The sequence below is a fragment of the Rissa tridactyla genome, chromosome 1 (genome assembly GCF_028500815.1).
Source record: "Rissa tridactyla isolate bRisTri1 chromosome 1, bRisTri1.patW.cur.20221130, whole genome shotgun sequence".
Taxonomy (NCBI): Eukaryota; Metazoa; Chordata; class Aves; order Charadriiformes; family Laridae; genus Rissa; species Rissa tridactyla.
In genome coordinates, this window is record NC_071466.1 from 189909203 (window position 1) to 189931173 (window position 21971).

General features: G+C 41.5%; 1 long non-coding RNA gene across 1 annotated transcript; it reads right to left on the reverse strand.

Annotated features, from left to right (window-relative positions):
• Positions 1-8121: 8121 nt before the first annotated feature.
• On the reverse strand, positions 8122-20937 carry LOC128904323 (uncharacterized). Its single transcript, XR_008464468.1, has 3 exons — positions 14169-20937; positions 13549-13937; positions 8122-13119 (listed from the first exon to the last, which is right to left on the reverse strand). It is a non-coding gene; the product is annotated as an uncharacterized LOC128904323 (long non-coding RNA).
• Positions 20938-21971: the final 1034 nt, after the last annotated feature.

A 21971-nucleotide genomic window follows, 5' to 3' on the forward strand; every position in this document is an offset into this window, starting at 1 on the left:
AAAGGTGCTATTTGTAATTGTTATCCATTATAATGAGCACTACAGTATTTACGAAGAGGAAAAGGCAGAGATCACTGTAGGCAATTAACAACTATAGCACTTTCAGTATTTCCATTCAATTCAAGTTTCACAGAGACATTATTCCTCATCCTAAAGATGAGTTCATCTTTTTTTTCTTACACTGAGAAGTTATCTGTATATTTTCCCCCTTTTTTTTACACTTAAAGGGACTTAAAAATGACTTGAACCTGTTTAAAATGTGGTTTGATTATAATAATATGGAGAACTTACATCACTGTTTTGAAAATCCTTAGGAATGAAACATCGCTTTCTAACAGATTAAACTGTCAGATTCTGCCCCCTACACGTAAAAGCAGCTGTAATATACAATTCCTTCCATAAACTGCATTTTAAAAGCATTTAGAGCTCTCTTAAGACCTGATATTCCAGTTTAAAGGCTGTTCCAGAAATTCAGTTTTATTTAGATCCTCCTTCTAATCCTTAAATCTGTGTGTAGATCTTCCTTCTAATTTCTAGGATATGAGCAATTAATGCTCACTTGTTTTTGTGTCAGTTTGTTTTGTGACTTGGTAGTTCTTTTCCCTTCCTGTTGTTTATCACTGAGTCACATCCTCCCTAAGCCTTTGGTCTAATTAATTACCAAACCAATTTTTTTATGGTATGATAAGCTGTGCTTCCCTACTCATCCAAACAGTCTCTTCTGCATCCATCTAGTTTAAAAGTGGTGGTGCTGAGGACCCAGTACCCACACATTTAGGAGATTTCCAGTGTGGACTTTCCGCTAGTCTCTTTCTGTGAGCTGACAGCCTGTTGGCAGTGGGCGCGCTTTAAATGGTGTCCGTCTTCCAGTTTGGTTTCTCCTGAATGCACCTGGTGCGTGACCACTTTGTGGTGTGAACCAAGGTGTCCTCAGCGATGGTTCACTTAAAACCCACCCTCCTGGCCCAGACTGAAATGCTGCTGTAGACAAGCCCCGATAACACCACGGCACTTCCCTGAGGAACTGGGGCTTATGGCCAACGTCCTTTTCCAAAACTCTTTCTTTTCATTCCGTATACTGAGGGTCACACATGATAATTGGTTGTCACCCTCCACTGCTATCCATTATAATGAGTACAACATTTTTTTTTGGAGAGGAAAATGCAGAGATCACTGTAGGCAATTAACAAAATATGCCACTTCTTTCTACCCCAAAAGTCTTGATATTCATTTTTCCTAATAGGGCAAAGCAGCTAAAAGAAAATCCATTTCTAATAGGAAATAATTTTAAAATGCAAGTACTAAAAGGACTGATCATTTAAACACTTCAAGTAAATGTGCTTCTGAGCTTTTGTTTTAACAGTTTCTTTGTATTTTTTGGCTATTCCAAAATGGTGTGATTTTACTAGGATTTAAATGTGTTGAAAGGCACATTAACCAAGAGAGGGGAAAAAAGGAGCTATATATAGTTTTACTGTCCCTTTAGGGAACCATTGCTTGAGCTTCATTAATATGCATTTTAACACAATCTAATTTACTCATATGGCTGGCCCCAGGTGTTTGGAAAGGCAACCAGAGGAAAATCAGATCATACTAAAATTAGAGACAAGAAATATTGAATGCCTTCCCTTTTAGGTCCTTGAAAGGCACATATTAATTATAACTGGATGAATTTATGAAAACTAATACTATGAACAGCTCCAATAGTAATTATTTTTGAAAAATGATCTCTACCAATAAGTGTATTCCACTCAAAGTGCGCAGAAAATGTTCCGTTAAAGAAAATATATATATATATACTGTCCCCCCCCAATTCAGTATTTAGTGCAGTGCCCCCATGACACGTTTGTGATGTATATTTATTCACTGAAAACCACAATACAGAGCCTCATTTCTTGTGTGCTGCTTCTTGAACGGCTTCAAATGGGGCAGAGTGTTAGATTTTGATGGATTTGCCCTGTCCTTCTAAGGAGAGTGCATCTCTGCTGGGTTAGAAAAAGCTAAGGCCAGCAATGCTGGGGAGGGAAAAGTGATAAGGTGTGGGGGAAAAAAGGTTAAAAATCTGTCTCCGTATGGTCCGATTAAGCACTCTGTGCTTTCGTGAAGTCAATAGGAGGCTTTGGCAAGCAAATGTTCACAGCTGGTCCCTGAGCTGCTAACAGGATGTAGTGCTGCAATAAAGGGGCTTTATATATTAATTTCCTAAGTGTCGTCTTGATTTGCAGCAGGAAGCGTAAGCAAAACAATGTCAAACAAATTAGCCCTGAAGGTGCCTTTGGAGCAGCGCAGAGCGGTCTGCCCTTGCCCAGGTGCTCTGAACTCTTCAACTGAGGAGGTGCTTGCCTGGGGAAGAGACTATTTCAGAATAAGTCTTTAGGGCTGAAACAGCCGGAGTTACAGTGGTAGCAGGCTACTGAGGGATGCATATGGTATGGGAAACACTTAGTCATCTCCAGTGAGATTCTAATCTGAAATATTTGACCTTCCCAAGATTAAAAAATTAATGAGAGTCCAGCAGAGAGGAGGGTACCACACGAGAAGTAGCACAGGGGCTCGTATGACCTGTGCTTGGAGAAGCAGCGCCGACTAACACGACTCCTCCAGCCGGCCCTTCCCACCCAGGAGCCAGTCTGCGAGGCTTTGGAGGAGCTCAGCTCTCCCCAGGCTTCATGAAGACTGCAAAGGAATCAGGAGGATATCTCCCCATGGGGTCCTCTAAAGAGTTTTAATCCTCTTGCTAGAAATTTGTTGAGAGATCTTGTTATTTCAGCCTTGAGCCAAGTTTGCTTATTCGTAAATAAGTGGAGTTAGTTCTGTTTCAGATAGGGTGTGATTTGAGAAGAAACCACACTGAAACGTACTCACATGCAAATCATCGGGTGTTTGTCATATATACCGTGCTTTACACCTCAGTGAAGCCCTACGGAGGAACGTTACTTTGATGTGATAAGCAGGGTGACATTAAAGGTGAATAGTAGAGTGCGCTGTTAAGACAGAGTTTTAAACGTACTTATGGAAAGAAACAGAGACTCCACAGAGGGTGCCATTTAAGAATAGTCCATCTAAAGAACATTCTCCTAAAGCAAAACATCAAAGAGAGGATAGGAAATATGTTTTAGGCCAGGATTCTGGAAAGAAATCAAAGACATATGAATTTCATTAAATCACCCAGGAGTTTAAGAAGAAGTAGGTTCAAAATGTACATGAAAAATATTGCAGTAACTGAAAAGGGGAAAAAAATACCGAGTGACTGGAGACAAATACAGAAAAGAAGACGACAAAAAAAAGGATAATTCGGAACTACCTTAGGGAAATAAGTTACACTGGTGGATGGAAAAACATCTGAATGGGAAGGAAATTTTGCTCCTATCTGATCAGAAAAACAAGCAAACACTATTCCCAGAACAAACCTGCACATAGATATGCTCCTGCAAACTTGACAAACCATTTATGGGACCTTTTATAAAGAAAAAAAAAAAGATAGTTGAAGCCTTCTCCTCTCTGTACTCATTGTTTCTCTTAGACTGAGCCAATGAGCAAGTTTACAGGAATGAAAACATTGCTTTTAATCATTTAACTACCTGTTAGCAAAAGTACGTACTTTTGCAATATGTCAATAAATCACCCTCTGCCGGGTGTCTCAATAACGTTGCTACATTAGCAGGAATGACCATTGACCTTAACGAGAAGAAGTTTTGCTCTGCCGTGGCACTCCAGCGCCCACCCACGCGTGACTGCGACCCACGGCCACGTGTGCAGGACGAGCCGTGGAGCTCGTGGAGTTAAAAACCCAGCAGCGACGAGGTCCTAGGGAGGGAAGCCAGCATTCTGGTGCCGGCCTGCAGCCTGCATGGGGACTGGGCTCTAGCCAAAAGGGACTGAACAAAGCCAGAGTCTTGACAGGTGCCCTTGTGCCCACTGCCCACAAACCTACAGCGAGACCCTTCCCCTTGGCCGGTGCTGTCGCCCCTCTGTGCCTCTCCCTGCCGGGTGGGAGCTCCTGGCGGAGGGAGCAGGAAGGAAAGAGAAAGAGGAGGGATGTGGGGCTGAGGAGAGACGGGGTTGAGGCTAGAATAGTGACTGGGGTGTAATGTGTCAAGGTTAGTGCTTTAGACCCAGAAATAAGCATTTTTCATCGTACAGGCTTCCAGCACACGGTAAGTGGTACAGCTGCAGGGTAACACCATCTCCATTTTATTTTCTGCTCAGTCCATTCCTTTCTCATTTAAATTACTTTCTTTATATGACAGGTTCGAATGCTTATTTGCCCGTTCTTTCAGCCGCCGCTTTGTTCCCCTTGAGTTGAAAGCAGGGAGTATTTTGTCCGGCACATGCCCTGGCTAGTGCTGCTGCAAGGCTCCTCGGAGGTGGGGAGTGGGACCTCTCGCAGGGAGAGGAGCCCAACTCTTCTTCTTCACGGCTGCGCTGTTCACTTGCACACCGCAGGGCTTCTTCAGTGCCTCCTTGTTCAACACCATCAGCTAATGAATGCTGCAAGAAAATACATGAGCAATGTTAATATCTATTCCACATGGCTTTTCGATGAATAAAATCACAGAAGAACAAGGGTGTCATCCAGACGATATTCTACATGTCTTCATTACTGTTAGTTATAGGGTGTGGATATACGTGTTTCTGAACAAAAAATTAGACCCACTAATAAGTACTTTTACCCAAGAGTGTGTTGACAGCTGATGGCTCAGGGAGCTGTGTACATAGAACCCCAGATAAAGTGTACCGTGAACCTATGCTTACATTATCCCTTGATGGATGCTTAAGTGTCTGTAATCCTGGATGCTCTCCTTTTAGCTAAGGATGCACCGTCAGTGCATTCTGCACTTAAAAACAGGGATATTTAAGGAGGTCACGATACAGACAGTAAACGGTTATGGTTTCTGTTCGTTCAGACAGTTGAACTCAGGGAGAATTTAAGAGAGGAGCTGCCTCTGAAACACTCAGAGTAAATGCTGGACTGGTTTCTAGAGAAGCAGAGCAGGAAGAAAAGGTGGGCCAGATAGGCTGAGGATACTTAGTATTACTTAGATACGGAAAAGAGTTTGTGCCTGAATTATACCGTATTTAAATCCTAATTGTACACGTTTAGTGCTTGGGTAAGACATTATCTGTCTCGAGTTAACTGTATATATTGTAACTACATTATTTTGCCACGATGCTGTGAAAAGAAAATTTGTTGGGTTTTTGACCTCACCGGCCCTGAGGAACCTATGCAAATTTACATCCATAAATAAACTGTGCGATTGTTATTATTAGCTAGTCGTGCTTCATTAAAGTCTAAAATTCCCTGGTTGTCACATGCCAATATGCCGTGAATGGATATCACTGTGCTCAGCTGTAAACTTTGTGTCCAGTACATCTTTGCAGAGAGCGTCTCTGCCCTTGCCTTATCCTGGAGATGTTTGCAAGGTCAGTCTGGAAGCTCCTCAGGCACCTAAACACGAGGAACTACTTCACTCAGGGGTGTGCAGAACCTATTTCCTGATGAACACCTATTGCAATCCAGAGTTTGGATGCCTTTCCACCTCAGAGGTTCACCCCTTATATGTGCTCTGAGAAACCTAACACCTAGAAAGATAGCATTAGAAGCGAGAGCTGGAGGTCATCTCACTCACTGCTAGCCCCTGGCTGGATGAGTTTGTGTCTGCATCCAACCTGCTGCTCAAGGCTTCTGGTGATGGGGAATCTACTGTCTCCCCAGCTGAGTTATTCTAGTGCATAATTGCCTTGCTGCAAGAAAATGTGCCTTTATATCTAGCCTAACTATCCTTTCTTTGATTAAAGGCTACTGTTTCTTTTCTTATCACCACAGACAGGGATAACAGATCCTTCTTACTTAGCAGCAGTCAGTCTTTGAGGTACCCAAGTTTCTGATCATGACCTCCACCAACAGCCCTAACTCTTCTATAACCTTCCTTCTTCTAAGTTCCGGATTTTAGCCCTTGCATCATTCTCATTCTTTGTTTGCGTTTTCCCTGTTTGGTTCGTGTCATTCACAGAGTGTGGTGCCGATAACTCAACACTGCACAGAGGAGTTCAGTTTAGGGCTCCCCAGGATTGAATGCTTGAGGCAAAATCCAGAGTCTTTGCAGACGATATTGCTGTTTAATTCGTTACTGGACATGGTTGTACGTACAGACATTTGGGAGCACTCGCCAGGAACAGGAATCTCTGATTTCTACCCTTTCCTGAGCCTCCAGGTGTTTGGATCCCCGCTGGCCTTGCAGGAGGAGAACACTCTGTTTTTTAGCTGGTTTAGGCAGCTCTGCCATCAGCTGTGGTTGATCCACTCTGCAGCCAGGAAAAGAAGATTCACTTGGGCAGGGAAAAGAAAAAAAAAACCTCATGAGGGAGAAATGCAACCAAATGGTTATGACATGGGGATGGGAATGGCCTCTGGTGATGAGGAATTTTTATGGTTGGCAGGCCTCATTCTTTTGTATTATCAGTGTCAGTCTGCTCTAAGAAGCTGTAATACAGGGCAAACCTAAAGAGGGCAAAAAGCTTTGCAAGGGTTTGCTCTCCTCGGTCAGGCAGGGACAGGACGGACGTGTTCAGGTTCCATTTGCACCATTACTCTGATTCCACGTCACCAGGGGCAGGCACGCCTCTGTTCCACGGGAGCTGCAATAGGGATGATTCGTCTAGAAAAATAAAATTCAAGCATAAAAAGCCATGCACAGGAATTTACAGGATAAAGATCAGAGCCTTAGTCATAATGAATTCACTAGGATCATGTAACTGGAACTACCTTTCTTCAGAAGAACAGCCTTGGAATAAGAAATCGCTGAATAAAAATTTCCATTCGAGGCAATGGAAAATTATGTCACGTATATTGTGTACGTGCATATATAGGCAGGGAGGCGTGTGTGTCTGAAAGAGAGACCTGAATTCTAACCTGAATTAAAATGTTAAAAATAGTAGGATCCTGTTTAGCAGAGGTGACATAAGAGACCTCCTTAGTCTCCCAGTCTCCCAGTAATGCACGCTATTCTTTAATGGCAGACTGCTCTATTTTGATCACCAGTACATCACCGTGCGCTACAATGCTTCGTATCTCATTCTTCTTTCATTCCTCAGGCACACCGTGACATCCTTCTACCTTTTGGGCCACTCATTCTGCTTTTGCACATCATCCTCGTATAGTCAGCAGATTAATTCATAAGAGAAGGAATTACGTGTTCGGTGTGGGTATGGAGTGTGCCTCACCAACACAGTGCCCTTGTGAAAACCCGTCTTACTAACCTAACAAATAAAACACCATTGATTTGACAGCAGGATAAACAGAAATCTTTCTGTCTTCCTTTCAGCCAGCGAGTTTGATGGTGGTTACTTTAAAATCTGTAATTTCTCTTGATGTTTTGGCCAGTATGGCATTGCTTGATGAAAGTGAGGTCAGATGTGCACAAGAAAGGACAAGGCATAAGTGAAAAAAAAGTTGCCACGCAATGTCCATAAAAGAGTTTATAAGCCATCATTGAAGTGCCTTAATTATGTAAGATAATTTTGGTAACAATCGGTTTTCATAAAGTCATGTGACCAGATCACGATGGGTCTTCTGTCGTCAAATTCCTACCACATTTGCCAGGATTTTGGTCACCCAGAGACTGTCCAGCTCCGCTGCTACGTGCCTGGGCAGCAGGTGGTGAGGGAGGCTCTGGCGAGGGTGGCAGCAGATGGGCGATGCTGCCTCCAATGGGGGGAAAAGAGAACCCTTGAAAGTAAAAGTGAGTTAGTAGACATTAAGGTCGTGTCTTTATATAACTGTGTGGTGTAAATTGCCCCAGGTAAGAAGAAAATCCAGATGTAATTTTCCCAACATGCCACCGACTTGGCATGTGAAACTGAGCAAGGCGCTTGCCTCCTTTAGGCCACAGCTCCCTGTTGTGGGATTTGTGATGCCGCTCTTTGCCTCAGCTGCCTGCCCTGATGCAAATCAGGACCATTTATGAGGTTTTTATATAGCAAGGGACTACATGAAAGGGAAGTACATTAACCAGAAATATTTATTTTACGAAATATTTATTAAAATTAATGGTTTTCTGTGGACTTTCCAATATTACGCAGATTTAACAGTAGCTTGTTTATTCAGTTGAATTGGTAGATATATGACTAAAAGTAAGAAAAAGAGATCTTATAACTCGAACAAAAACTTTAATAGCATTTCCACTGCCCGGATGAGCTGACAATCCACCAGCGAGGCACTAACCCATGCGCAGCATCAGTAAAGAAGAGGGAAGATGCCATCCCGCACCTGGGATGGAGAATTTTGCCACCAGAGGGAGTCGTGTGAATGCAGTACAAGTGGTTGTATTGGCACAGCAAAGGTCATTAGATATTTTAGAGCTAAGGCTCCACAATCAAAGCTTTCTCCTTGGCCGCGGGTAATAGTCTACCAATTCAACATGTGCTGAAAATCAGCTTAAAAGTTTGGGTTTTGGCTAAATGTGGCTGGCTGCAAAATTCATCCCGTAAAAATATTACCTTGGTGTTTCATACTCAACCTTCATAATTTGTGCAAAGCATGCGCTTGCTCAATAAAACAAAATTGCTAAGTAAGCCACCCAAGTTTTATGCTTGAAAATACAACTCTGGGACTGAAAATCAAGACGTGCTTTAAATACCATGTGCACTTTCACTGAATTGGTACAAAAATCGGGGCAATCTGAAATTTTCCTAGCAACTGCATTGCTGGTGATAAAGCAGATTACATCTGATTGCTGTAATGTCCCTGCATTGCTGGTAGCAGGATGAGCTAGAGAGCACCATGCAACAAATACTTTGGCTCTGGGGTTGAGTAGAGGGTGGAAGAAATACAGCATTGTTGTTACAGAATTCTTCTTTTGACTAGATCCAGTGTTTGAAGAGGTGTGGGATCCATTCCAAGTAATACTGAAGTCCTTTATGCTGCCAATATGGTTTAAAAGTGCCTTACGATGAGCAAGAGCAGAAGCTGATATGATCTGATGCTTCAGCAAGAAAAACAAGTCCTTTACGGAAGTCTGCCCATTCAGCGCCTACTTTGGTCTTACTTGCTACGCTTTAATTCCCAGTACTTCCGATAAGTCCTTTAATATGGAAATGCATGTACGCTCCTCCCTGAAGTAACAAACCTATTAAAAATTTTAGGAACCTTTTCATCGCTCATTAAAAACCAGGTTCCCGTAGCCGCCCAGGGTTAAACGCTCTATGTCACAATTACGAAGAAACAGCAGGCTGAAAAAGAACTCAAATAGCTCAGAAATAGCAATTTCAAGCCCTGAGGGTGCCCACAGATCCCCCACAATGCTATGTGGCAGGTAAGGGGTGGTATTAGGTTATTTTATATATATATATATAAAATATAATAAATATATTATGTATATTTGCCCCTGCTTTTCCCTGCCTGCTTGCTATTCCCCCTTCCTACTAACCCACTCTCTGCTGCTCCTCTGTGGCACTTACGCCATTTTTCTGCAGCTTTCTGCCAAAGCAGAGTTCATTTTAAGGCCAGAGTATGTCACAGAAGGGGTGCTGCTGAGTCCTTATGTATTTCTCTTTCTCAGTGTGGGTGAATTCTTTATAAACTTGCAGATTTCCTGCCTTTCAGGAATTGGGACATTTTTCACTCTACAGACCAAACATCCTTGTGATCACTGCAATTTCCACCATCTTTTTCCCCTTAAACTTACAATAAATTTGAGGTATAGAACTTGCAAAACCCAAACCAACCCACGAGGATCTTGTGCTCTGTCTTCCTCTTCATAGCCAGCAGAATGGAGCTGCGCTGGTAGCAACCGAGTAACTCTTTAAGTTATGGCACATGCAGAATACCATCTGTTCATAAACACGGATAGAAAGATTAAGTAAAAAAAATATTTGTGACATTTTTATTTTTACAACCTTCATACTTGCAGGAAAAATGAAAAAAAAAAGTTGGAAAAAGTAACTAATTTTAAAAGGAAAAATTAAAATTGAGTATATAATTTGCCTCAACGAGGTCATTGCTAGTATTTGAGACTATTGATACTCTCCTCGTTCATTTTTCTGGGGAGTGAACATGGAATTTCTTGTAAGGATGCACGGAGGGAATTTCATCACAGTTTGCAGGAGCAGTGAATCTATTTTACTGCTGATCCTATTTTGCCGCTGTAACTCAAGCAAACTTTGTAGGTGTTGCTGTTCTTGCACTTTGTACTGGAGAATAGCAGAATCTGCAAAGATTCATTGATCCTGCCGTCCTATCCTGCTTTATCCTGCTTTTTGTGCGTCGCTCCAACAAACTGTCATGGGATGTATCTATACATCGCAGCTCCCAGGCTTAACGTTTTGAGGGTGGGGGGGGCTTTTATAGGACATGTGTAACGGAGCCGCAGTGTCGTGCCTTCTGGAGCTCTAGAAGGCAGATGTACTTGTGGAGGGAAGGAAAATAACTTGAATTTTCTTTAAAATCAGTTAAAATCAGCTCAACACATTCAGCCGTGCTTACACGGCACCATAAAGCGATGTTAAATACAGTTGCTGCCCTTACCCGCCCCTTCGGAAACGGAGAGGTATAGTCACACCAGTTAAAATTGTCCACATGGAAAATTGTGGCCTATTTCAATTCACGGGTTCAAAATAGATGTTGAAACTTGCAGCTGAGCAGGTATTTTGATTATTATTTTACTTTAAAATTGAGCAGAAAAGTTTTTGGTTAAACAACTTCTGACTAGAGTTTTATTCATTTTTAAGTATTAGTAAAACATGGTTCTCCATCTTTAACAGAGTTTATTTAAATTGATTAAATATAATTAAGTACAAGTGGAGAAAAATGTTTCATTTTTATGAGATAAATTTTTTAATTCAACTATCATTTTGATTCAGTCTAGACATTAGTGCTAGAGTATCAGTTTCAATATGATAGAGCATTTTTTATATATAATACTTTATAATGTCCTTATATAAAACATTAAGTGTTCCAATATTAAAAAATCACAGTACTTCAGCATAAATACAATTCAGATTTTACATTTTTATCCCAGTTTGGAGTGAAACACTGTGAAATATTACATTTTCCACATAAATGAACGTTCTGTTTTCTTACAGGTTGTATTTCACTTGTCTGAAAAATGGCACTAAAACCAGTTCAAGGCTGAAAACGCTCCGTATCATGAACAAGACGTTCATAACGACATACTCGGTGCCTTGTGAGCTTGAAGATAGTGAATCAGATTCTGCAAAAGGCTTAGTTTGGTAAGCAGTCCTTAAAAACATGACCTGGGCAAATCCTTTATCTTTAGTATTATTTTAGACAACAGAAGAATCTCAGCAATTAAAACGTTGCTCCCAAAGCTAGTTATTTCCCCAAGTCAAATGAGAAATATACAGATTAGAGGGGTTTTTTGTGCGTTTCTCTCTGATTTAGAAAGAAAAACAAAGTGGAAGACGGGCCATCTTCAGAGCTGATTAAAGAAACCTCAGATGTCAGGGAATAACACGGCTCTTTTAAGAGAAGCAGGCTATTAAGTAGCCTTTGAGCAGCACTGCAATGTGACATTTTTACAAGGAACTCATTTGGAAAAAAGTAAAGAGCAGATACTCAGAAGAGACTGAGAAGAGAGCAGTTATTATGCTTTCCTATAATCTGGAAAAGGCGACGACTTGTTATTCTTATCCACAAGAAAGTATCCTTCAGTACAACAAATCCCAGCAAACTAAGTCTTTTCTGCTGGGCCTGTCTTCTTAATTCTCCCCCTTTATTTTCAGTAGCATTTATCGTTCCTAAGGCCTTGCTTCTAATCTCCTTGGAAAATTAACCAAGCTGTTAACAGCTGAGAAAAGATACGAATGCTGATGGGAGGAGATAGACACACAGTCAGAGCTCCACTCATGAACAGCTCTTGGATACTAAAGAGCAATTCCCGCAGGCCATAAGGTGAATACCACTACATTGAACATTTTATGCAAGAAAGGCCTCTGCAGTTTTTCAGAAGTATTTCTACCCAAGAGGCTACCTGAAAAAAATCCCCATAAAGATGTTTTTAAGGCATTCGTTGTTGGTGTTTTCTATGGGAGCTCGATTTTGTGCAGCTCCGAGCCTCCGCAGGAGCTTCCTACCTCTGGCACGTCTGTTGGGGCGTGCAGACACCCACGGGGAGCCGGTGACTTCCCCCAGGCCCTAGGGTGCTGCACTGAAATGCTGCTGTCGCCCCAGAGAGAGGATCATCTGGATCCCACCTCCTGCGGGAAGGATCTCTGGATCCCACCTCCTCCAAGAGGGACCTAAGAGAAGGTCAGGCTGGACCCGCGCAGGCATCCCGCTGTAACCCCAGCCTGGTGGGGGAGCAGGAGACGTGCTTGTGTACACGGTACAACTCATGTCTCTCACAAGCACCACCCGCTGTAATACCTTCCCCTTGCGCCGACTGAAGTCGCGTGGATGTATAATGCCTATACGGCAGCTGCACAGGGTGCCCCAAAAAAGCGTGCCCGTTTTCCTCACTGTGGAAAGGCAGACCAGCTTATTTGGATTCATCGCTGCTCTGTGAAACCATGGGTTTTCATTCTCATTCAGGGTGCTGTAAGGAGAAATCCCACTGGAATTCATCCGAAAACTGTGTAAATGCAAGAAGAATCAGGCTCGTTTTATGCAGTTATTTCCTGAATGTAGATAAATGCGGATCACCTCATGCTCTTTATAAATTACATTATTCAGCTGATGTACAACTCCCTTGTGGAACGCCGCAGCTTGCAGAAGTGAGTCTAGATACAGTCTCAGCTGTTTTAATTTACCTTGCATCCGTTTACTCACAAAGATATTAAAGGACAAAGTTTTACAAACCTAAACCTATTCTTGATGGCTTAAGGAAGAAAACAGTCCCTGGGTCTATTTGTGTAGCTGAAGTGGCAACATCTCTGCCTGCGCACCTTGAGAGCTTTATGTCAGGGAAATTGCCATCCCTACTCGGAATGCAAACCCTCTTCTGGTTAGGTGCCACCAGGGTTACTAATGGTGGTGTCCCTTTGTTTGCTTGTTTTGTGTCCTCACTGTTGTGCAACGAGCTGTGAAACCACATTTGTTCACAAAACGGAACTCGAGTGATTTGGTCCCAATGCAGCAGAAATTCAGACATTTGCCTTTACCTGTAAAAGAAGATTTGTTCCAAGAGTTACAGGCTGCACTGTGTTTGCGTGGCAAGGTTTTGGTAGTGGAGGGGGCTACAGGGGTGGCTTCTGTGAGAAGCTGCCAGAAGCTTCCCCTGCGTCTGATAGAGCCAGCACCAGCCGGCTCCAAAATGGACCCACCACTGGCCAAAACTCAGCCCGTCGGCATCTCTGTGGTAACATATTTAAGAAGGGGGAAAAACCTGCTGCACAACAACAGCAGTGGAGAGAGGAGTGAGAAAATGTGAGAGAAACAGCCCTGCAGACACCCAGGTCAGTGAAGATGGAGGGAGAGGAGGTGCTCCAGGTGCCAGAGAGGAGATGCCCCTGCAGCCCGTGGTGAAGACCATGGTGAGGCAGGCTGTCCCCCTGCAGCCCATGGAGGTTAATGGTGGAGTAGATACTCACCTGTGGCCTGTGGAGGACATGACAGTGGAGCAGGTGGATGCCCGAGGGAGGCTGTGACTCTGTGCAAAGCTGGAGCTGGAGCAGGCTCCTGTCGGGACCTGTGGACCCATGGGGAGAGGAGTCCATGCTGGAGCAGGTTTGCTGTCAGGACTTGTGACCCTGTGTGGGACCCACGCTGGAGCAGTCTCCTCCTGAAGGCTGCACCCCATGAAAGGGACCCATGCTGGAACAGTTCGTGAAGAACTGCAGGCTGTGGGAAGGGCTCACTTTGGAGAAGTTCATAGAAGACTGTCTCCTGTGGGACTCGCATTGGAGAAATTCATGGAGGACTGTCTCCTGTGGAAGGGACCCCACGCTGGAGCAGGTGAAGAGTATGAGGAGTCCTCCCCCTGAGGAGGAAGGAGCGGCAGAAAGATTATGGAGACACCACACTATTAGAATATAAAGGTTAAGAGTGAAATAGCTTTCTAATCCAAATATTTAGTCCGTTTAATTTCCTGAGAAAATTTTATATTTTAGCCTGAGTGTGTTTCACGGCAAGCCAAACAGGTTTGCTCTTTGATCTAAGAAGACAAAGGCCAAGCCGTGTAAAAGTCTCTTGTGCCCTCTCAGATACCCACCAAGTGCTCTGCTCTTCCAGGATCACTAAGCAAAGACACGCGGTAGTTGTGGCAATCTGATGCAGATGGCTGACTCCCACGCACGATGCCTCTGTATCATTCTTGCTTGGAGAGTAGATGGGTGTTTGGGATTATGTTGCCCTGCAGAAGAATTCGTCCAGGAATGGAACAACTTAGTTCATGGCACAACTGTGTCTTGGCATAAGGCTAGTTGTAAGCCTACCCTTCATACACATTTTGTCAATGAAGAGAGGCACAAGACTATATTTGAAAAGTTAGATGTCAAAAAACAGGACCTCTGAGCAAAAACTACACAAATCCCACCTGGAGTACTGTGTCCAGCTCTGGGGCCCCCAACATAAGAAGGACATGGACCTGTTGGAGCGAGTCCAGCGGTGGGCCACAAAGATGATCAGAGGGCTGGAGCACCTCTCCTGTGAGGACAGGCTGAGAGAGTTGGGGTTGTTCAGCCTGGAGAAGAGAAGGCTCCGGGGAGACCTTATAGCCCCTTCCAGTACCTAAAGGGGGCTACAGGGAAGACGGGGAGGGACTCTGTATCAGGGAGTGGAGCCATAGGACAAGGGTTAATGGTTTTAAACTGAAAGAGGGTAGATTTCGATTAGATATCAGGAAGAAATTCTTTCCTGTGAGGGTGGTGAGACACTGGAACAGGTTGCCCAGAGAAGCTGTGGATGCCCCATCCCTGGAAGTGTTCAAGGCCAGGCTGGATGGGGCTTTGAGCAGCCTGATCTAGTGGGAGGTGTCCCGGCCCATGGCAGGGGGCTGGAACTAGATGATCCCTTACAATGCCCTTTCCAACTCTAACCATTCTATGATTCTATGAAATGACCCAGTTTTCCTAATGGCCAAGAACTCACACCTCTTATTGCCTCCGGTATGTTATCTAGTAAACAATCCATGGGAAAAGCGCTTAACCAGTGCCTTGATTAGACCACTTGTATTTCATACAAGGTGAGTTTTGGCAGGCACTCAGCTTGAATAATTCTTTTGCAAAGTTCTAAGCTTGCCAAGGTGGCATTTAGATAGGAACATTTCATCAACTCTAACAGTTTTTAAACTCTCAGAGAAGTTCCTCCCTTATTTTGTTGGAGGCTGCCTTGGGTAGAGAGGATAAGATGTTAGCGCGTTTAGCTTGAGACCCAGGAGAACCAAGTTCGATTTTCAGCTCCACCATAATCTTCCCATATGACAGCTCGTTGTTTCTGCTTCAGTTCATCATTTTTATTACTTTTGAAACTGAGCTGAATAACTTTCTAGATTTCTTTGCAGACCATGAGTTGTTCAGCTCAGTCTAGGAGTCACTAAATGAAAACAAATGGTCTAAAAATATGTGAAGCTACGATGGGAAGGTTTTGTGTCTCTGGGAAATAGGGATGACACTATTTCCTTACTTAGACCTGTAAAACATACTAAGACATCAGTATCTTGGACATTAAAGTAATAGCTTAAAATAGAGTGTTTGTTTAACCATCCACTACAACAACAACAACAACAACAACAACAACAACAACAGATCTTTTAAAAGGGAAACCTGTAGTATTTGCTATGGAAGGGAGAAAATGTCCAATTTTTGGAAATACTATGTCAATGGCAGTGGAGTTCATAAGACATCTGAGTACATGATTATGCAAAAATGCAAACAAATAGTGAATAATTGCAGAGGCTTGGTCCAAATTTTATTGTAAGATAACTCCAGTTTTTAGTACACTAGTGTGGACTTTACATGAGTTTTCCAGAATAACCAGGTAACTAAGAAAACAGCCGCTGAAGCTACAAAAAGTTCAAAGAATTTGTGATCTTAGTGAATCAATGACAAACCACCTGTTGTCTCAGTGGGGCCAGAATTTCACTCAAAATGTTTTAGTTCTTCACTGGTCTCTGAAGTTGTAAGTGAGAATCGAAGTGTAGCAGACATGGATAATGTATTGGAAGGGGTTTCATTTACTTGTATCAGTGACAATAAAAAATGGACTTAGAATCTGAGGTTACAGTTTCTGAGTTTTTTTTTGGTCGAGTATAAAATGTTTCAATGTCTTTAACACATCTAACATTCCCAGGGTTAGAAGGTCATTAGATGAATTTGGCAATCCTTTTCACACTTTATTTTCCCTTGCATCAGAGAAATGATGCCAGCGTGTTTAAAAAATATTAAAAATTCTGTCTAAAACATGGTTACCCAAAAAAGAAATCAATGAGAATTTATCTTACTAAGGCCTGAGAAAGGGCTGCAAAACTGAGTTTATTACGATGCAATTCACAAGTTTTTGCTTTGGATTGGAACTGGGAACTGGTGATCGGAGATCTCATTCTAACATTGCTCTTGGAAGAATACTTAAAATGAAGGTGCTTGTCACCTATCAGTTGGAGAGAAATGCATTTCTTACTCTTTAGATGAGGGAAAATATGCACTTCAGGCGCATAGTGTTTCCTAGGGCAAATCTGTAATAACAGTCTCTTTGCTTTGTTAGTAAAAGCTAGTGAATAAAGGTGCACGAGTCAACCTCCTTCCCCTCTCTTCTGTCCCTTGGCCAGTACAGTTGTTCAAACTCATCTTTGGAGAGCTTTCGATGGTGCCAAGTGTGCAGCAGTGCTCTCTCCGGGTCATTCAGAGAGACCTGTCATCTGCAGAGAACCTTCCAGAAAGGATTTGACCTTTTCAAGGACCAGCCCCCAACTTTATAGCTGATGTCAGATATTTTACATGATGCAACTCTGACATTTTTGGAAAAGGGATTTGTAGAGATAAATCTATCTGCACATCTGTCATCCATCTGTCCGTCCGTCCATCCATCCATCCATCCATCCATCCATCCATCTCCTAGCTTCAAAATAAGGCTGATATTTCATATGGAGAAGTTATGAACCACAAATGAATCTTAAAGATGACATCTTTGTGTAGTAAAATGGAGGTCTAAAGGTATTGTGAGATGTAGGTTTTGGTTGTTCACATCATTTTAATGACTTCACATGAATCTATGAATTTTTATGTGAGTTTAATAGAAATGACAATTCTGTAGCAAGTTTTAACTGTTTGCAGTTCGGGAATGAATTAATCTGCAGTTTTGACCTGTCCAATTACACTGTAATTGAGAAGCATTATGAAATCATAAATTACAACAGAAACCAAATTCTGGGACTAGCCTGACTTTTGCATATTTTGAGCATGACTGAAGTTTTCTGTCTTACCTTGCATCACCAATGCATAACACTTTCAGGAACCATCTCGGGAGGAAACTGAGTTAAAGTTGTTCATTAACATCTTTTTCACCTTATGGAGGATGGAATGAAAACCTATTCCATCCCTTTTTTAGGCTTAGATTACTTCTGAAAAGACTCTGCACAACCACCTGCACAGGTGTCCTTCTGAGCCACCTCTCACAAGTTAATTTCTCATTGGGGAGTGGAAATTAATATTTCATATTTATGTTCCAGTATTTCTGGCTGTGACGTAGGAACCAGTCACTTTGGAAAAACAAACCAAAACAACCGAAACAAACATGATTTGATTAAACAAATTTGACTCACTAAAACACGAGGTACTTACTTGAAGCTGGAGGAAATTTTTAGAATAAGTTTCATAGGTGTAACTCTGTCCAGAAAATAGGTTAAAAGTTATATACAATCATGTAGACAAGAGATATAGAAAACATTGCCTACTCTGCTGAGCCAAAATAACTGGACTATCTTGCTTTTCTCAGTATTCTATCAATTCTATATTAGTAGACAGCAGTTAAATCATTCCACAGATACTACAAGCTCCACACGTAATGGCAAAGTTCTACAGAATTTAATGTGGAGCATATTTACAGACTTTTTTTTTTAACCAAATACATGGAATTTTGAATGATTTATCATAGTCCATTACATTCCAAAATTTTTTAGAATTACTTCAGTTGGATCATATTGATTTTCAGTGGTGCTCTTGGTCTCTAATTATACAGTTCTACAGGACTTGACAGCGTTTATCAGTGACAAAACCCAGCCTCACTGACACTGGAAATGGGAGAGTCTATGAAATAACCCGGCCTCATCAGTGTTTGCTCCAGCGCAGCATCCAGATGCTGTCCTTAGTCATGACTGACTTTCATTTAGAGTGAAATGAAGAGACATAATACAGTGCAAAGACAAACAGTAAAATTCATCTTCTCTTTGGCAAAATCATGATTTTACTTACAGCTTTCATCGCAATATACTTACAATTGAACTTGAGCTTACCAACTTATCTCCAGGCTCTTGCGGGGTCCCAACAAGCACAGGTATTATGAGCCTACACAAGTATTCCTACAGCAGGGAGCCGTACAAGGTGCAAGACAAAATATTGCAATAGCTGTAACTAACAAAATGATGCAATTGTCTTTAAACACTTCAGTAACAGTTGTTCTTAAATTCTTAAAAAATACATTAAAAGGTGCATAAATCCATCTCTTCTTAGGTCAACACTTATACATCTGTTTTAATTTCAGCTTGCGTTTGAATCCTGTTGAGTTTATCACACTGACGCTTTCCCGGGCAGGAGCCTGCAAGAAGCGAGGGAAGATGCGAGCCAAGCTACAGGAATGTGCTGCTATCAGAATTTAAGTTTGATCTTCATGGCAAAATATTATCAAGCAAATAAAACAGGTAGACAGCTGTAATGCCTATTGCTTACCCTGCACAGCCAAATCATGTACTACTTCTCTCTTTCTGCCCAAACAAATATAAATGAATATTGTTAATAGAAGCATACAAAGAGAACTTTTAATCTTCAAAACAGTTTAATGAACATGAATTACACTAAAAAGAAATGTGCTCTTTGCAAATATCACGACACACGTCCTTTACCTTTTTTGACATATTTACTGACTTCATACTGTCACATCTTGTGGAGTTGGGTAAATGGCTGGCATTAGCATCGTGACAAAGTACTTGCCTATGGAAATCTAATTTAACTTGGAAAAGGAAAAAAGAAAACTGGATTTTCCTTAGGTTTTGCAAGCTGTATTCTACCCTATGATAGAGTTTTGCATCTGAAAATTTTAGTGAAAATTAAGAAAAAAGATACAGTGAGTACTAATATATATTTATTCTGTCACTGTAGTCGTAATTTCTGGACATCATGCTAATATTTTTTTCCATGATCTCTAAGGTAGCTTGACTTTCAACCACCCAGGCAATTTTACAAGTCTTAAGTATCACTTAACAGGAATTTTATTGAGTGAAATAAGGGTTGTTCCCCTCCCCTCAATATTTGGTTAAAATCAACGCATTTAAAAAATTATTATTTTCTTTCAATGCTGGGCAGATACTAAGCAGGGAGGGAAATAGATGGGGTTGTCCATCTATGAGGCCATGCCTTCCATTTTATATGTGAGAGAAAACACATGGATGGAGGACTTGAAACGTGGAGAGGTGCTGAGGGAACAAACCAGCCTTCACGTGTCCGAACTGGGCAACCAGAACACAACGTACTCAGAATTAGCAGCTTTTTCTGAAAATGTTGACTCATTTTGTGTGTTTTCCTCCTATATACAGAGCACACTGTAAGATGATCCTATTTCTAGACAAACAGATGCCAGTAACTTAATTTATTCTTCTTAGATTTCACATCTTATACTCTGTTTGTGAAAGTTGTGCCCAGTTCTCCGCGCTGTTTTTGCTGCTGCTGTAGATACTCTGAAAATAACATATGGGAGGGTGATATTTTTAGTGATCACTTTAAATTATCTTGTCATTGGTTGCAATCACATTAATCATGTTGAATGTTTTTCAGTGCTCAAATAAATGTATGTACCTCCATAGGAGCACTGTTATAATGCAATAGCAACATCCTTTTAATGCAGTCCTTTTAATGAGAGAAATGTAAGATATTAGTTGTGTGCGAGATTGAGGTGAATTTTTGGAAGGGATTAACTTCTATTATTTTTCTCAAATGAGGATGACAGAATAAAGAATAATATGAAACCGAAGTAGTGTAGAGAAAGACAAAAAAAATTCTGCTGTGGACGAAAGCACTGACACGAGTTACAAATCTTGGACCCAGAGAGCATCGTGTGTATTTTCTATCTTCTTCTCTACTGGGAACCGTCCGTTTTAGGAGGGACAGAGGCTGGGAGATGTTCTGAGTTATTGGCAGGGCTCCTACAGAACCTGGATAAAATACAGTCGTTGTCACCCGGTGGAAGCCCGCAGAGAACAGTGACTTGGCCGCTGCCTGCCGTCGCTGGGATAATCAGTCCCCTCCAAGGGGAGCTGCTCGCGCAGGGATGCGATTTGCAAATCAGCGCTGCTCCCATGGGTAAATTGCCACTATGCAAAATAAACCTGAACAAAGGTCTCCCTTGTGTCATTCTCCTACACAGCACAGTGTGTGTTAATAAAAATCTCTTTATTTAACAAAGGGAGCTGTCTGTGGCCCAGCTCTTTGAGAAGTTGCCATAAGCTTCTAATTTAATTGAGGATTCCCAAGTTAACAGCATTTTCTTATTTAAGGAAAAGGTGGTCATTTTCTGTCTTGAAAATGTCTCACACCAAATTCCACACCATCAGTTAAGAGATACTTTTTGACATCTTTAAGCCACTGATATAATAATTTCTGACAGCATCAGTGTGCTTTAGCCATGGCATCCTGGAATGTTACTACTTCTAAAAATGTAAGGGTAAATGGCCACAATTTTTTGAAGTCTGTTGGAGGTAAATAAGCACATATATTTATTTTAAAGGCGTTTGAAAAGAGTTTAGAAAATTGTTTTCTTTTGTTGTGAGAAAGCGAGCTGTTATTTCTGTCACTTGCTGAGAGCTGCTGTCTTAATGAAGCAGACCTGTGCTTTGTGGCAGAGTCCTCACAAAGAGCCTCACAAAGATTAGGCTGAAAACATTCACATCCTTTTCGGAATTTGGGAAACCCGACTGTATCAAAATTATGGTAAATTCTGCTATTAAAAAATACCATAGCAAAGAGTTGCATGCTGCTCTGCTTATTTCATTTAATGCAACATTAAGGCTGTCCTTAAAAATGGTTTGCAAAAGCTTGCACAGGGACGGGTCTTTTTTCATTACCAATATCTTGTCTAAATAGGAGCCCTCCAACGAGACATTTTTTGTTGTTTTACATAGAATTTTTTTTTCACTATTTGGGACTCATTTAATTAACTCCTTTTTTAATGAGCAAAGATATCAAATAAGTAAACGTGGCTAATGAAACCTGGTCTGACAATATTCCTACCAAGGAAACAAAAATCTGTGCATCGAAGAAAGTTTAGGCATTTATTAGGAGCTGGTGGTAATCATCATGGCTCCTTGCTCATAGGAGCTCTATGAATTTGTGATCTACCAATATAAAATCACATATCAAATCTTTTTTTGCTTTGTATCACAGTTCACCAAAATGCTGCATAAGCAACAAATTTACACTCTGTTTACTTTGCTGCAGTGCCTTAGACATCCGAAAAGGCTTTAGTTAATTACAGCATTTCTATGAAATATGTTATAGGGGATCGCCTTCCTCTTTGAAATCCACTGCATTTTGGTGCAGTGGTATGATTTTTTTTCCATATTATTCATCTCGTCCAACACACTCCCCCATCCCACTCTCTGTAAAATAACTTTTAAATCAAATCACAGTTCCCAGAAATGTATTTGCAAAGTCTCCTAAAACGTTTTTTCCAGGAGCAAAAACTGTATCTTACCAAATTTCATCAGCATATCACTGCTTGTAATTCTACAACTCTAAATAATTAAATGAACACTTGAAAGAAAATTATAGCCTATTTATTGTGGCGGTCTGAAAGTTTGAGTGTTAAAAGG